The sequence below is a fragment of the Herpailurus yagouaroundi genome, unplaced genomic scaffold, assembly GCF_014898765.1.
Source record: "Herpailurus yagouaroundi ecotype Mexico unplaced genomic scaffold, PumYag 163, whole genome shotgun sequence".
NCBI classification, from domain to species: domain Eukaryota; kingdom Metazoa; phylum Chordata; class Mammalia; order Carnivora; family Felidae; genus Herpailurus; species Herpailurus yagouaroundi.
In genome coordinates this window covers 26,590,089-26,608,477 of record NW_024412404.1, presented here as the reverse complement: position 1 = coordinate 26,608,477, position 18,389 = coordinate 26,590,089, and the positions used below count along the sequence as shown (strand labels likewise).

General features: G+C 39.1%; 1 protein-coding gene across 3 annotated transcripts in view; it reads left to right on the top strand.

Moving 5' to 3' along the window:
- The first annotated feature begins 58 nt into the window (after positions 1 to 58).
- PTPN20 (protein tyrosine phosphatase non-receptor type 20) overlaps positions 59 to 18,389 on the top strand; it is a 110,995-nt gene continuing 92,664 nt past the window's right edge. For all 3 annotated transcript variants that reach the window (XM_040485673.1, XM_040485672.1, XM_040485670.1), the window contains exon 1: positions 59 to 105. The gene's annotated coding sequence lies outside the window, so the exon portion shown is untranslated. The remainder of the gene's footprint in view (positions 106 to 18,389) is intronic.

The window sequence follows — 18,389 nt, the reverse complement described above, 5'->3', positions numbered from 1 at the left end:
ATTGGGTCTGCGGGCTCCCGCGAGAACCCAACTGGCAAGGAAGGCTGGGGGCGGGCAGGGGGCGGGCAGGGGGCGGTTGGTGCCACGCAGGGTGGGGCAGGCCAGGTGAGGAATTGTGGCTGGGGCCAAGTGGCAGCGGGGAGGGTGGGGGAGGCTGCTGCGCAGCAGCGTGAGAGGGCCGACTTGGGCTCACCTGGTGGCCCGGAGAGGAAGATGCCTTTGATGCCCAGGGGCAGAAGGAGTGTGTTGTGGCCCCAGTCCCCAGGAGGCCTGCAGGTGCTGGTTTTGGGCAGGCCCTGGGCAAAGAGAAGCCAAGGCGGGGGGCGGGGGGGGGGGTAGACTCAGCCTGTGTAGTGTGATGTCCAGCTGTACTGTGACATGTGTTGTGGTTCCTGTGTGTGACAGGTTTGGGGCAGGAAACACTTTGGCTCTGTGGTAAAGAAAGGCCTTGAACTCTCATTGAGAAGCATGGAGCCGATATGATTGGTAAGAAGCCATAATCAGATACTAAGACATGGTATGGTCCTCGCTGGCCTGGGCTGGGGAGGTTTCGAGGCCAAGAACTCCGGTCTCACTCAAGGACCAATGAGGGTTGAGGGGCCTAGCAAGAAACGGAGCATTAATTCATCAGTTAATTCAGCAGCTAGTTTTGAACACCTCCTGTGTGCCAGGCACTGCTCTCGAAGTTGGGAATATACATGAACAAGATAGGCAGGGCCCCTGCTTTGATGGAGTTATAGTCCAGAGGGGAAGATAGCTAGTCAAGGCTGCGTCCTGGGTTTTTGCCTCGCCTACTCTTTTGCCTTGCTGTTTAATGAGATGGGGAAAAATGTAGGTGGGGTGTAGGTTTCATTTTTGGAAGGGGTGGAACCAAGAATTAATGTTTTGAATATGTGAGGTTTGAGATGCCTACTAGGTTTTCCCCCAACGTGCGACATACAAACAACATAGTTGGAAAGAATTTTCCACTGAACTCTGTATACCCGCCACCTAGGTCCCACCACTAACATTTAACCACACTTGTTCTTGTGTTTTTTTTTTTTTTTATTTCTCACATATTGATTTATCTCTCCATCCCTCTCTCCATCTGTCACCTTGTAGATTTATTTTGTTTTATTATGGTGAAATATACATGACAAATCTAGTAGATTTTTAAGTTGAGATGTCAGAGAGGCCATTGGAAATTTGTATCTGAAGTCCTGTGCGATGTCAGGGCTTTGGAATCACTACCACATAGATGGTATTTAAACTAAGGGACTGGCTGAAACCACCTAGGTTGAGAGTGTACCCAGAAAAGAAAAAGGGAAGCCAAAAAAAGAAGGAAGTGGTGGTTAACTGTGGCAAATGCCACTGTGTAAGATGGATTTGGAATTAGGATTTTAATCATTTTTATAAGAATAACTTTTTGGACTAGAGGGGCCTTTAGGTCAAGTGGGTTGTTTTTTTTTTTTTTTCCAAGATAGAATAAACTAGAATATATTTATATGCCAGTAGGATTGAACTCCTAGCAAGGGAGAAATGATGCAGATGAGAGAGGGGAACATTACAGGGTAGGTCGTTGAATATCTGAGAGGGGAGGAGATCCAGAGCAGGTGGGTGGTTGGCTTTGAATTGATCAGGAGCACATATTCCAGTATCACTAGAGGGGAAGCCGAGACAACAGGTGCAGATGCAGGTAGGTGGTAGTGGCACCATCTGTCTGTAATGCAGTCATTGACTGAGAGGACAGTGGGAGAGAGGAGAATAGGTGGTAGACTCTTGAGGAGACGCATGTGACGTAGTTCTTCCGCAGAGTGGAGAAGTGAAGTGACTAGGGAAATGGGATTAGACTGTCAGGCAGTGTTGAATACCTGTTCGAGGTGTGTAGAAATGAATTTAGAGTGAGATCGACCAGTGGGGTTGTGTGGTTTTCTCTGGGAATGTTAGCCCCTGGAACGGTGTTTTGAGGATTAAATGAAGCAACCTATGGAAAACATTTAATAAGTGGCAAGCACATGATGAATGTTACCTATTTTTGAGCTCTTGTTTTGTTTTTCTTTTGGTTTATGCACATATAACCGGGGGAGGGGTGCTGACCTTTACCAACTGACAGGGTCCTGTAGTCCACTGTTTGCAGTTATTTCGAAGCCTGTCTCCTAATGTGTTGTATTTATATAGCCTGATAATAGGGGATGTTGGCTTAAAAAGGCTAAACTATAGCAAACAGGGGTGTCACTGGCAGACTCATTCAGTCTTGGCCTGGATGGGCTGGGGCTTTGTCACAGTAACAGTTACAAAGTTCTCGTGAAAGTCTGTTTTGCGTTTCCTATCGGGTCTGATATACTGGGACTTTACAGAATCTACAGATCTAAGATCACCAGAGAGGATTTTCAGTTTAGTAGGTTGTCATTTCTCCCCAACCACTTGGGCCGTATTATGGTACAAATAACAATAATGGCTGACATTGACAGCTCTTAAAAATGTCAAGTGTCGTTCTAAGCACATCACATGCATTGTCTTGTTTAATCCTCACCCCAACTCACTGAGGCAGGTACTGTCATCTCTATTTTTCATGTGCAGAAATGGCACAGAGAGGTTAAGTCACTTACCCACAGTACACATAGTCTGATATCCAGTGTTTGCTGCGGACTAACTTAAATTTTTTTTTTTTTAATTTTTTTAAAGATTGTTTGGCCATCACTCATCTACTAGTTAAGGTAACAGACTGAAGCAAATTGCCTGGGTTCAAAAACTGCCACTTACTAGCTCTGTGTCTTTGGAACTCATTTAACTTCTGTGTGTATTTTTTTTTTTTAACTCATGAAATGGGAATAATAAAAGTACAGTATGTGCTCAATAGGGTTATTTTGAGGATTACATGAATTAATGTATTTAATAAGCTGAAGAATAATGCCTGGTTGTTTAAATGCTATTACCATCTGTCTGGTAATGCAGCCAGGGTGATATGTGTACTGATTGACACCCCTAAAATCATTCACTAAGGGTCCTGCTGCTGGGTTTAGTAGAGCTTGAAAATTACAGGGCACTCTGTTAATGCTCCTAATTAAGAGATCACCTTTCCTTAGATTTTATTATGTCTGAGGGAAGCAAATTTAAGTTTGCCTCTAGGTGCAGAAAACAACTTGGATTTCATTCAGACTCATCTGACCAGTGAGGTTAATGTCATTAGTCCTGGTATCACATACCACTTAAAGGGAAATGAGGCCTGGGCATTCCATTTTGCCATTCCCAAATCGGCAGCCTAATGGGATTTGGTTAGAAAGGCCAGCGGACTGCATAGCTGGTGCTGGGCACAGTGTGTGGTAAATGATGTGGGTCAGTAGTCTGCACATGAAAAAGTTTTGAAAAGGTCTGTAGACTTTAGACTTGCTGTGATGTATTGCATCAGTTACTGATTAAAAGAAACTGGGAAGGCTTGGCATGGGCGGCCATGAAAGTTCTAAACATGCCAGGAAAGTTCTAAAGGACCTTTGCTGGTACACAACAGGGAGAGTAAATTCATAGTATAAGGTAGTGGTTCCCTGCAGGTTTCTGTCAGAATCACCAGGGGGAAGTTTTATGATGCTTTGCAAAATGCCAAGTTCCATGTCCATGGACTCGGAATGAGTAAGTTATGGCAGGGTTCTGGAATCCATCTATTTTTTTTGAGAGCTCCACAAATGACTCGGATATGTAGTTAGCATGGGGTGTTATTAGTGCAAATAAGTATTTTTCAGCCCTGACTGTGTTTTAGAATTACAGATCAATTAGCCTTTTAAAGAATACTCATGCTCTGGACCTACCCCAAGGATTTTGATTTAATGGGCTTTCGCAAGGTCTGGACATTGGTATGGATTATTTTTAAAAAAGCTTAAGTTGATTCTAACCTGCATCCAGGTTTGAGAATCGCTGGTATAAATAATAAGTTAGATTTCCCTTCAAAGTTTAGTTACTCATAGATTTAAAATGGACATAGCTTCAGGTGGCATCTCATCATCAGAACACTGAGAAAGTTAGCATTTCTAAACCTCTCCAATGCAAATGTTCACTTCAATAATCAGGTAACAATGGAAGATATGAATTGATGATTGAAGCAGCATTTGTCATACCAAGCAATGAAGATTTCATCAAGCTTGCCCTGGAGAGGCACATTAACATTTACTTAGAGCTTTATATAGAATCTCAGTCTTTGGGAGGTATATATTGTTCCCATTTTATAGATGAGATTTTGGGGGCAGAGGGAGGTTATGTCACTTGCCCAAGATTTTCACCCAAGTAGGTACAGCTCCAAAGCCTAGGTTCCATTTCCTCAGTAGTTTTTAATCTTGACTGCACACTAGGATCACCTGGAGAACTTTAATGATCAATACTTGGATCCCATTCTCTGATTTCATTCATTTGATGTGACCTGCAATCCGTATTGTGCAGAGCTCCCCAGATAATTCGAATGCGCACAGTCCTGGCGGTCTAAATTTACTTTCTTTTACATCAGGTTGCCCCTCTGTGGGCTGCTATGACTGGGTTCCTTGCTTTTGCAAACTTACTTATCTTTGTGTCACTTCTTTCTGCTTCTTACTGCCTTTTAATACATATGTATTGAGTGCCCACTTTCTACCATTCATCTTGGTGTTGAGGTGACACTGTGGTGACAAGACAGACCAGGTCACCAGCCTCGTGGTACTTATACGGAGGGAGATAGACAGTACACATATGAGCAGATACACAAGGACTTGCCTACATAGGTAAATCTTAAGGTAATGAAAAGTGCTTTTAAGAAAACTAAGGCAAGGTAGTGAGTAAAGGGATCCTCAAAGCGGTGCATCAGAGTTCCAGTTGTTCCATTTTTGCCAGAACTGCTTTGTATTGTTCGTGTGATTGTATTTCATTTTAGCCATCCTGATAAGTGTGTAGTGGCATCTCATTGTTTCCTTTTGCATTTTCCTGTTGACAAATGGTGTTGAGCGTTTTTTTCCTATGTTTAATTTACCATCTGTAGTTTTTTCTTTGGTGAAGTGTCTATTCAAATATTTTGCTCATTAAAAAAAAAACTTGGGTTGTTTGTCTTCTTGAGTTTATAAGGGTCTTTACATGTTTGGAATACAAGTCGTTTTCCATATAGGTGTTTCTTCCAGTGTGTGGCTTATCTTTATATTTTCTTAATGTAATCTTTTGAAGAATGGGATTAAGAAAAATTTTTAAGAGTCTTCCAAATTTTTCTTTTGTGGTTTGTGCTCTTAGTGTCCTAATATATGCATTCTTTCACAGTTCTGGAAGCTAGAAGTCTGAAATCAAGTTATTAGCAGGGCCATGCTCTTACCGAAGTTTGTCAAACCATACCTTTAGTCTTGTTTCCAGAGCATGATATATTGGATAGGTTGAGAATATTCCAAATCATCAAATGCTGGTTCCATTTCGCCTAACAATTCCTTTCTCAATTTATCTCTTCCCTCTTGCATTTTGTTATATAGGCAGCAAGGAGAACCCATGGTCACATCTTCTACACTTTGCTTAGGAATATCCTCAGCTAAATATCCAAGTTCATTACAGTTGACCCTTGAATAACATGGGTTTGAACTGCATGGGTCCACTTATATGTGGATTTTTTTTTTTTGATAAAGGTAGTACTATAAGTGTATTTTCTCTTAAGATATTTTAAATGACATCATCTTTTCTCTAGCTTACTTTAGGAATATAGTATATGAGACATACAGATGTGATATATCTGTAGATATGATACATTCAGATGTGTCAGTTGACTCTGTGTTATTGGTAAGGCTTCCAGTCAATAGTAGAGTATAAGTGGTTACATTTTTGGGGAGTCAAAAGTTATAGGTGTACTTTTTACCATGGTGGAGGTGGGGGTGGTCAGTGCCCCTCACCTCCACTTTGTTTAAGGCAACTGTAGTTAGTTACAAGTTCTACTTCGACCCAACAGTAGAACACATTTCAGGCAGTTTTTGCCACTTTGTAACAATGATTGCTTTTCTTCCAGTATCCAATAATATGTTCATTATTTCATTTGGAAAAAAATTTTTTTAAAATGTTTATTTATTTTTGAGAGAGAGATAAACAGAGCACAATCAGGGGAGGGGCAGGGAGAGAGGGAGACACAGAATCTGAAACAGGCTCCAGGCTCCACACTGTCAGGACAGAGCCTGATGTGGGGTTTGATCTCACAAACCATGAGATCATGACCTGAGCCGAAATCAAGAGTTGGATGCTTATCGCCTGAGTCACCCAGGCGTCTCTCATTATTTCCTTCTAAGGCCTAGCCTGAAGAACCTTTAAAGTTTATGTTTCTAGCAACATTCTTTTCTTGGACGGTACATGTATTCTCGAAGACTGGAGATGCTTTTTACACCATCCCCCTCTTTTCTTTCTGACCCCTCACCAGAGTCGCCTTTAATGTCCACATTTCTACCCACAGTCTTTTCAAGGCATACTAGGCTTTTTCTATAATGTGCCTCAACACTCTTATGTCCTCTATCCATTACCTAATTACAAAGCCACTTCCACATTTTTTTTGGGTATCTATTATACAACACTGTACTTCATGGTACCGAAATATGTATTGGTTCTTAGGGTTGCCATAACAAAGTACCACAGACTGGATGTCTGTAAGAAAACAGAAGTGTATTCTTTCACAGTTCTGGAGGCAAGATTCTGAGATTTTGTCAGCAAGGCCATGCTCTCTCTGAAGTTTCTACAGAAGGATCTTTCCTTGCTCCTTCCCAACTTTTGGTGGTTGCCAGCAATGCTTGCTGTCCTTGGCTTGTAGACACATCACTCCAGTTTTTGCCTCTCTTGTCATATGGATTTTTTCCTCTGTCTGTGTCCAGATTTTCCTTATCTTAAAAGGACATCAGTCATTGCATTAGGACCTCATCTTAATTACGTCTGCAAATAGCCTATTTCCAAAAAAGCTTATGTTCACAGATATTGAGGGTTAGGACTTCAAAATATCTTTTTAGGGAATACCGTTTGCTCACAACAATCACACAGGAGAAAATATGGGTGACCTTGGTTTCAGCAATGAATTTTTAGATACTACACCAAAAGGAATCATCCATGGATCACCATGAAAGAAAAAAAAATGATAATTTAGTCTTTATTAAAATTAAAAACTTCTGTGAAAGGTACTGTTAAGAGAATAAAGACAAGTCTCACACTTGGAGATGATTTTGGAAAATACATATATGATAAAAGACTTGTAGTATAGTTGAAATCATCCAGTATGTGGCCTTTTCAGCCTGGCTTCTTTTCCTTAGCAACATTCACTTAAGGTGCCTACATATCTATTTATAGCTTGATAGCTCTTTTCTTTTTCTTTATTTTTTAAAAATTTTTAATATTTTTTTATTTTTGAGAGAAAGAGAGAGAACCAGAGCATGAGCGGGGGAAGGGCAGGGAGAGAGGGAGACACAGAATCTGAAGCAGGCTCCAGGCTCTGAGCTGTCAGCACAGAGCCCAACATGGGGCTTGAACTCGGGAACGGTGAGATCATGTCCTGAGCTGAAGTTGGACGCTTAACCTACTGAGCCACCCAGGTGCCCCCTCATTTCCTTTTATCACCAAATAATACTACATTGGGTGGATGTACTACAGTTTGTTTATCAATTCAACTAATGAAGGACAGTTTGGGCATTTCCAGCTCCACCTCCCCCACCCCTGTTTTTGATGATTGTGAATAAAGCGGCTATCAACATTTGAACACAGGGTTTTGTGTGGATATACATTTAAAATCAATTGGGTCAATACCTAGGAGTACAGTTGCCAGATCATATGGAAATACTATGCTTAGCTTTGTAAGAATGTGCTAAATTGTCTTCCAGAGTGGCTGTACCATTTTGGCATTCCCAGCAATGTATTTCCATCCTTAACAGCATTTGGTTTGCTTAGTTTTTTTTGGATTTTAGCCTAATAGGTATGTAGTAACATCTCATTGTTGTAACTTGCAGATCTCTAATGACATATGATGTTGAACGGCTTTTCATATGCTTATTTTCCATTTGCATATATTCTTTGGTGAGACATCAGTTTAGATCTTTTGCCCATTAAATATTTTTTTTAATTGTTGAGCTATTTAGGAGTTTTTTTTTTGTTTGTTTGTTTTTTACTTTTTAAATGTTTATTTATTTTTGAGAGAGAGAGAGACAGAGTGGAGGAGGAGGAGCAGAGAGAGACAGAGACACAGAATCCAAAGCAGGCTTCAGGCTCCAGACTGTCAGCACAGAGCCCAAAGTGGGGCTCGAACTCACAAACTGCGAGATCGTGACCTGAGCCGAAGTCGGATGCTTCACCGACTGAGCCACCCAGGCACCCCAGTTTTTTTTTTTTTTTTTAAAGTCACCCAGTTTGTGGTACTTTGTTATGATAGCCCTTGGGCACCAATACAGTTATCTTTTAGAAGTTTTATAATTTTGTGCTTTACATTTAGGCCTATAATCCATTTTGAATTAATTTTTTAAAGGTGTAAAGTCTAGTTTTTTGTTTTTTTTTTTTTGCATATGGATGTCCAGTTGTTTCAGTGCCGTTTGTCAGAAAGAATGTTCTTTCTCTATTGAATTGCATTTGCTCTTTTATCAAGGATCAGTTGACCAAATTTGTGTGGGTCTGTGTGGGTCTCTCTGTTGATCTGTTTTTTTTCCCACCGTGTCATGCTGTATTGATTACTGTATCTTTATAGTAAATCTTGAAACCCTGAAGTGTCGGTTCCTACTTCGTTCTTCAGTATTGTGTTGATTATTCTGAATCTTTTGCTTTCTCACATATACTTTATTTGTTTTTTTAATATGGAATTTATTGTCAAATTGGTTTCCGTACAACACCCAGTGCTCATCCCAAAAGGTGCCCTCCTCAATACCCATCACCCACCCTTCCCTCTCTCCCACCTCCCATCAACCCTCAGTTTGTTCTCAGTTTTTAAGAGTCTCTTATGCTTTGGCTCTCTTCCACTTTAACCTCTTTTTTTTTTTTTTTTTTTTTTTTCCTTCCCCTACCCCATGGGTTTCTGTTAAGTTTCTCAGGATCCACATAAGAGTGAAAACATATGGTATCTGTCTTTCTCTGTATGGCTTATTTCACTTAGCATCACACTCTCCAGTTCCACCACGTTGCTACAAAAGGCCATATTTCATTCTTTTTCATTGCCATGTAGTGTTTCATTGTGTACATATACTTTAGCATGAGTTTATTGGTAACTACAAAACAACTTGCTGGGATTTTGACTGAGATTGCACTGACTCTATAAAACACATTTGGAAGAATTGAGATCTTAACAATTTTGAGTCTTTCTATCCATGAACATGTAATATTTCTTCATTTATTTAGACGTTTCCTTTCTTTCATTAGTTTTGTAGAGTTCTTCATATACATCCAGCACATATTTTGTTAAATTTATGCCTATGTATCTCATTTTGGATGAAGCTAATGTAATGATGTATTTTTTATTTCCAATTTCATTTGTTCATTGCTGGTATATAGGAAAGGAATTGACATTTGTATATTAACTTCAACCTTCAACCTTGCTATAATTCCTTATTAGTTCCAGGAGTTCTTTTGTTGTTGTTGATTCTTTGGTATTTTCTTCTTAGGCAATCATGTCATCTGAGATGAAAGGTAGTTTTATTTTTTCCTTACCAATCTGTGTATCTTTTATTTCCCTTGTGTTATGCATTAGGTAGGACTTCTATAATTTGGTCTTGAATAGGAATGGTGGGAGAGGATATCCTTGCCTTGTTCCCCATCTTAGAAGAAAGCGTCTAGTTTATCATCATTAAGTTACCTGTAGATGTTTTTGTAGATGTTCTTTGTCAAGTTGAGGAAGTTCCCCTCCTCTAATCCTGGTTTCCTGAGAGTTTTTTTTTTTTTATCATGAATGTGTTTGGATTTTGTTGAATGTTTTTTCTATGTATACTGGCGTGATAATATAATTTTTCTTCTTTAGACTGTTTTGTTGCATTATGTCAGTTGGTTTTCACATGTTGAACCAACCTTGCATACTTGGAATAAGTTTTGCTGGTCATGGTGTATAATTATTTTGATATATTTTTGGATTCAGTTGCTGATAGTTTTGTTGATTTTTTTATCTGTGTTCATGAGTGATTTTGGCCTATAGTTTTTTTTTTTTTTTAATGTCTTCATCTGGTTTTGATGTTAGGGCAATGTTGGCTTTATAGAATGAGTTAGAAAGTGTTCTCTATGATTCTGTTTTATGGAAGAGATTGGAGGTAATTGGTATATTTTTATTGATTGAATTTCTTTTATAGACATAGGCTCATTCAGATGATCAACTTTTTCTTTTGCGAATATTGGTAGTTTATGTTTTATAAGGAATTGATCTCTTTAATCTGAGTTATCAAATATGAGGGCATGATGATATTCCTCTCTTATCCTTTTAATGTCTGTAGAATCAGTAGTGATAATCCTTTTTTATTTCTGATATTAGTAGTTGGTATTGGCTCACTTTTTTCCGTGGTTATCCTGGTTATAGGTTTATCTATTTTATTTATCTTTACAAAGAACCAGCTTTTGGTTTTATTGATTTTCTCTATTGATTTCCTGTTATCAACTTCATTTATTTCTGCTTTAATTTTTATTCTTTCTTTGCTTGTTTTAGGTTTATATTGCCCCTTTTTCTTTAATGTCTTGAGGTAGAAGCTTAGTTATTGATTTTATCTTTCTTTTTTATATATATGTATTTAGTACTTTAAATTTATTCCTAAGCATTGCTTTTGCTGTATCTCACAAATTTTGATAAGTTGTATTTCAATTTTCATTTAGTTCAAAATATTTTAAAATTTCTCTTGAGACTTCTTTGACTTCTGTGTTATCTAATCACATGTTGTTTAATCCCCAGCTATCGTTCTGTTACTTATTTCTAGTTTAATTTCACAGTGTTTTTAGAGCATATTTTGTATGATTTATACTCTTCCCAATTTGTCTTAAAGTATGTTTTGTGGCTTGAGATGTGACCTGTCTTTGTGAATGTTCCATGTAAGCTTGATAAGAGTGCTTATTCTGCTATTGTTGAAGGAAGTATTTGATAAATGTCAGATACAGTTGATTGCTTGTGTTGATCAGCTCAACTGTATCCTTACTGATTTTCTGCTTGCTGAATCTGTCCACTACTGATAGAAAGGTGCTGATTTCTATAACTAAAATAGTGGATTTGTTTATTTCTCTTTGTAGTTTTATTACTTTTTGCCTCACATATTTTGACACTTTGTTAGATGTGTACCTGTTAAGGATTGTTATATCCTCTTGGAGAATGGACGATTTATCATTATGTAGTGCCACCCCTTGTCTCTGGTAACTTTCCTTGTTCTGGAGTCTGCTTTGCCTGAGATTAATATAGATACTCTAGCTTCCTTTTGATTAGTGTTAGCATGCTATATCTATTTCTTTCCCTATCTAAAAAATCTATTGGATTTTTATATTGGAGGCTTTTAAAAAGTCTACTCTGACATGTGAATGTATTTATTAGACTATTCATATTTAAAGTGATAATAATATAGTGGGGTTAACATCTACTGTGTTTGTAACTGTTTTCTACTTGTACTTGTTCTTTGTTTCTTTATCTTCCTCCATTTTTCTGCCTTCCTTGCTTTTAATTAATCATTTTGTGGTCAGTCACTTATGGTAAATCATTTTCTGTCCTCTTAATTAAAAAATTAATTTTTTTAGTGGTTACCTTAGTGTTTGCAGTATACATTTATAATAAATGTAAGTCTACATTCAAATAACATTATGCTGTTTCATGGGTACTCCCCATTTTGCCTTACATATTTATCTTATTACACAGTAGTCCCAATTTTTCCCTCCTATCCCTTATGACATTGCTGTCATTCATTTCATTTATCCATATGCTATAATCACCCAGTACATTGTTGCCATTATTACTTGAAAAATTATTAGATCAATTAGGAATAGGAAAAACAAGAGATTCTACTTGACCTTCATTTATTCTTTCTGTGATGTTCTTAGTTTCTGGCCTTTTCCTTTCTTTGAAGAACTTTGTTAAAATTTCTTATGTGGAGGTCTGGGAAAAATCCCCTAGTTTTTGTTTGTTTGAGCAAGTCTTTATTTCTCCTTCACATTGGAAGGATAATTTCACTGTATGCAGAATTCTAAATTGTTTTTTTTTTTTTTTCCTTTCATCATTTAAAGTACTCTATGGTCTTTTTGTTTGTGTGGTTTCTTACAAGAAATCAGATGTAAATCTTGTCTTTGTTCCTCTATAGGTATTGTATTTACCCCCCTTCTCACTTCTTTCAAGATTTTCTCTTTGTCTTTGGTTTTCTTCGGTTTGAATATAATATGCTTTGGATATTTATCCTCCTTGGTGTTTTCTGAGCATCTTGGTTCTGTGGTTTCATGTCTGTCATTAATTTGAGGAAAGTCTTGATTATTTTTACTTCAGGTATTTCTGTTCCTTCCTTCCCCACCTTCTTCCCTCCCTCCCTTCCTTTATGCTCCTTCTGGCATTCTCATTATACATATGTTACACTTTTTAAAATTGCCCAGTAGTTCTTATATATTTTGTTCTATCCCCTACACCCCTTCTTTTTTCTCTTTCTTTTTAGTTTGGGAGGTTTCTGTTGACATGTCTTCAAGCTTGCTGATTCTTTCTGCAGCCATGCCCAATCTACTGATGAGTTCATCACAAGCATTCTTCATTTATGTTACAGTGTTTTTTACTTTGAACATTTCCTATTTATTTATTTATTTTTACAGTTTGCCATTGTTTGTGTCCATGACCCATATATTCTTACACAGTATTACTTCTTTTTCCTAGAGCTCTTAGTTTTTGTTAAATCCCTACTGGATATGTGTGTCATATTGGAATCTAGTTCTGAACTTGCTTTGTCTCTTTAAAAAAATTTTTTTTTCAACGTTTATTTATTTTTGGGACAGAGAGAGACAGAGCATGAACGGGGAGGGGCAGAGAGAGAGGGAGACACAGAATCGGAAACAGGCTCCAGGCTCTGAGCCATCAGCCCAGAGCCCGACGCGGGGCTCGAACTCACGGACCGCGAGATCGTGACCTGGCTGAAGTCGGACGCCCAACCGACTGCGCCACCCAGGCGCCCCTTGCTTTGTCTCTTTAGATGGTAAGGTTTTTCTTTTGCTTGTTTAGAATGTTTTGTAATTTTTCTTGAAAGTCAGACATAGTATTTGAATAATAAGAACTGAGGTCCTTAGGCTTTAAAACTTTTTTTAATGTTTACTATTTTTGAGAGAGCATGCAGGGAAGGGGCAGAGAGAGGGAGACACAGAATTGGTAGCAGGTTTCAGGCTCTGAGCTCTCAGCACAGAGCCCCACGTGGGGCTCGAACTCACAGACTGCAAGATCATGACCTGAGCTGTAGTCAGCTGCCCAACCAACTGAGCCACCCAGGCACTCCTTTAGGCTTTTAGAGTGAGATTTTGTGTCAGTCTGGCTGGAAACTGGACTCTTGTCTAATGTTTCCTATAGCTGTAGGTGTCAGAGCTTGCAGTTTCTTCTAGTTTCTTTCTTTTTCTTTCTTTTAAAAAAAAAAATCTTTCCATACCTCTGTTGTCTCTAGGTTTTCCTACGAACTCCTCCTTACATGGAGTTTATAACTTGCAGCTTGCAACTTTTTCAGTTATAATGCACTGCTAACATATGCTAGCATACTGAAGCCTAGATGATATGGTAGGGCTTTGAGGAAGAAAAGCATTGTGTAATTTTAGGATTAGATCTTGTATTTTTGGTGGGCCTGAGTCCTCAGGATGTGATTTTCTGAATTGTTGATTAGTCTCTTTTCTTATCTCTTTACCTAAGACAGATGGCTAGAGGAGGCTAGAGTTGGCGGTTGCTCTTCCTCCAGGTCAGATAAAGCTCTAGTCAAGTACTCTTCCTTGGAGTGCAGGCTTTTGTTATGGAGAACGCTTTAGGGACAATGCAAATTGTCCCTATTGTCCAAATTGTCCCAAATTGGTTACGCTGTTCTCCCCTCCCCCATCTAAAATACAAGGGTATGTTTTAAAATATTTTTTCTCATGGGAACCCAGTGGAGTTCTTGGAGCTAAAATTCATATAAATATTGAGGCTTTTCCAAGTCTGGACCCTCAGTTGTTTGTTTTTTTCACTTCACCCCTTTTTATTTTGGAACAGTATTTCATTCCATTCTATGATTATACATCATCCAATGAGGGGCATTTGGACTGTTTTAAGGTTGGAATTATTATGAAAAGCACTGCTATGAACATTGATGAACAAGTCTTTATGTGCGTGTAAGTTTTCATTTTGCTTAATAAATTTTTCTTAGTAAATATCTAAGAGTGAGCATGCTGCTTCTGTGGTAAGTACATATGTAATGTAAAAAGAAACTGCCACACTTTACTTATAAGCATTTGTATCATTTTACACTCTCCCACTATACGTGAGAATACATAATTTGTCCAGATCATTGCCAACACTTGTAATTTTTCCAAATCATGTCAACACTTCCAATTTTTAGCCTTTGTAATTTTGGGATTTCTAGTTGGGGGAGTAGTGGTATCTTACTGCAGTTTAATTTTGCATTTTCCTGTTATTTAATCATGTTGGGTTATTTTCAAGGCATATTGTTAATTTCTTTCCCTCCTTTAGGCGAATTCTGTCTTTTTCCCATTTTTTAAAGAATTGATAGAATTGGCATGGAATGTTATATTAATTTCAGGTGAACCACATAATGATTCGATATTTGTATATATTGGGAGATCAGCACAATAAGACTAAATAACATCCGTCACCGCACAATTGTTATTCTTTTCTCGTGGTAAGAACTTTCAAGACCTATTCTCTGAGCAACTTTCAAATATACACTACAGTTTTATTGACTCTAGTCACCTGCTGTATGTGACATCTCCAGGGCTTGTTTACTTTATAACTGGAAGTCTGTACCTTCTGACCTCCTTCACCTCAGGGGTTTTTCACTTTCAAAGTAGTCCACGCTCAGCCTACAGCACTTTGTAAAAGCAGTGAGCTTAATTCTCTCTACTCCCTACCGGCTCTGATGCCTCTGTTGTAGGTAAGCTGATCTCAGCAGCACTTGTATGTATCTGCCTGTCTCTCCAGATTTGGAGTGGCGATTTTCTCTGCCACCTCAGTCCGCTGGTGGATCTAAGAAAAGTCATTGATTTTTACTTTCTTCATCTTTTTTTCTTGTGAAGATGAGAGTGATGACTTCCTAGCTCTTTGCCCATTAAAGCTAAACCCAAGTCGCAATTATCTTTTAAAGAGATTAAAAAATCCTTTATATTTTTACCATTCTTTGGCATTCTTACCGTTTTTGGTATTTTCCACATGTTTGGTATGTAACTTCAAATTTCCATCTGTGGCCTACTTTTCTTCTTGAAGAACTTCTTTTAACATCTTTTAGTGCAAGTATGCTGACCCCGAATTCTGTCAGTTTTTTCATAGGTCCCTCCCAGATTCCCACAATATCTTTGTTTGTCAGCATGTGGACTATGATGTGTGTAATTCATACACTCCCCCCTCCCCCCAATTGAGGTTCTGAACACATCTTTGATTTGTGATTTCTTACCATATATTAATTATGGACATTTCTCAGGTATTCTCTCTTTTGGTGACTCCACTTATACAGAAATTAGGCCATTTGATAATGATCCACGACTTTTGAATGATCTTCTGATTTTCACTCATCTGCTTATTTCATTTTGGATCATCTTTATTTACCTGTCTTCAAGCTTATGATTCTTCTCTTCAGCTGTGTTCAGTCTTCTAATAGATCCATCTAAGAAATCCTTTATCTCTGATATTGTTTTCTATTTCTAGCATTTCCATTTGATTTTTTTAAAGTAGTTTCTGTCACTCTACTTAAATTCTCTGCCTGTTCATATATGCTGTCCACCTTTTCCCCTCGACCCTTTAACATTGTTGTTTTTTTTTTTTTAATTTTTTTTCAACGTTTTTTATTTATTTTTGGGACAGAGAGAGACAGAGCATGAACGGGGGAGGGGCAGAGAGAGAGGGAGACACAGAATCGGAAACAGGCTCCAGGCTCTGAGCCATTAGCCCAGAGCCCGACGCGGGGCTCGAACCCACAGACCGCGAGATCGTGACCTGGCTGAAGTCGGACGCTTAACCGACTGCGCCACCCAGGCGCCCCACGACCCTTTAACATTGTGCAGTGACATGTTCCTCATTTTAGTTTGAGACCTCATCAGAATCACCTTTACCATCCATATTTCTACCAAAATCCTATTCGTGGTTACTTATGTATTCTCTAAGAAAATGGAAACTTTGTCCGTAGCACTCTTCTTTGCTTCCTGAGCTCTCACAAGAATTGCCTTTAGAAGTCCTTTCATGGCAGTCTAGGCTCTTTCTAGCATGCACCTTGAAACTCTTCCAGCCTCTACCCATTACCCGGTTCTAAAGCACTCCTGCATTACAGCAGCACCCCTGAGAAATTGGCACTTCTCAGAACCAATTTTTGTCCGAGTTCAGGCTGATTCAACAAAATACCATAAACTGAGTAGCTTAAACAGTAAACATTTCTTTCTCACAGTTTTGGACACTAAAAGTCCAAGATCAGGGTGCCAGAATGGTCAGGTTTTGATGAGGACCTTATTCCGGGTTGCAGACTTCCATCTTCTTGTTGTGTCCTCACTGGTGGAAAGAGAGCTCTCTGCTTCCTATAAGGGCCCTAATCCCATTCATGAGGTCTCACTCTCACGACCTACCTCCCAAAGACCCCACCTCCAAGTACCATTACATTGGGATTAGGGTTTCAACATACGCATTTTGGAGGGACACAAACATTCAGTCCTTTGCAGGAGGAAACCATGTGCAAGCTTTCCAGAGTCCACTCTTAGTGGGGTCACACAGAATGTATTTAATTCCCCCAGCAACAAATTGTGACGGCTCCTGTGAAGTACGTCTACCTACGAAGCTCACCTGAGGTTAGGCATTGAGGGTCTTTCTTGGGGGTCAGTCATGAAGACACACAGTATTTGTGTGACTGATGGTGGTCACTGAAATTCCAGATGTCCAGAAGGAAAACAGATGTTCAGCATATACCACATCATTTATACAGTGTAGGCACAGTGAGTCACTCTTCTCATTTAGGGAAATGACTTCTCATTTAGGGCAATTCCTGGAAATGACTTTGCCAGGAAAGTTCCCGGATGACAGCCAAGGGCCACCCTTGCAAGTAGGTTTTTCTAAGTGTGGCAGCCTAAGGCCTGCTATGTCAACTCTTGTCTGTACACATATGTCATGTGTATATGTTTGTGACTGACATAATCTTAGTTATGGAAAGGCTCAGCTGTACCCTATAAATAAATAGTTCCTTGGGATATACAAGCCAAGGTCTATTGATTAAAGGTACAGGAGGGGTGCCTGGGTGGCGCAGTCGGTTAAGCGTCCGACTTCAGCCAGGTCACGATCTCGCGGTCCGTGAGTTCGAGCCCCGCGTCGGGCTCTGGGCTGATGGCTCAGAGCCTGGAGCCTGTTTCCGATTCTGTGTCTCCCTCTCTCTCTGCTCCTCCCCCGTTCATGCTCTGTCTCTCTCTGTCCCAAAAATAAATAAACGTTGAAAAAAAAAAAAGGTACAGGAGCTACATATTTTGAAACAGGCAGGCACTCTCATGTAGTTACTGGCAAACTTTATTTCCTAAAGGGTGAGAGGAAGGTAAGAGGGAAGATAAAAAAAGAAGAACAACAGACAGATGGATATGATGTTCAGGAGGTTCGAGGGAAGATGCCAAAGCAAGTTATGTCGTGAATGAAACAAGCAGTAGAAGATTGTTTATCTTGGCACCTAAATAGCAGAAGCATCTAGGTAATGAAGTCATTTTCAAATGTTGTTAGTAAGTAGTTATTTTTACTAATGCCATTCTAATAATTGAAAAAGTATTTGCTCAGAGTGTGGCTCATGGTAACTATGTCAGTCCCTGGGTTGCAAGTGACTGAGCATTGTTGACACAGACTTCCAGTGCTTTATAATACAAACAAGATGGTAAGGACCCGCGAAGCGGTAACAGTTCTCTCATTTCCATGATGGTGGATAACAGCTCTTTAATGTTTAAACTTCCATTAATAACTTGATTTTTAAAGTCATCTTAGCACAATCACCTTCTGTGTTTTATTGTACTCTTACTGAAATAGATTATCTTTTTATGGCTTTTTTAAAACATTTTATTTATTTTTGAGACAGGGAGAGACAGAGCATGAACAGGGGAGGGTCAGAGAGAGGGAGACACAGAATCTGAAACAGGCCCCAGGCTCTGAGCTGTCAGCACAGAGACCGACGCAGGGCTCAAACTCACGGACCATGAGATCATAACCCGAGCCGAAGCCGGCCGCTTAACCGACTGAGCCACCCAGGCGCCCCCTTTTTTATGGCTTTTTAAAAATCAGCCTTATTGAGGTATAATTA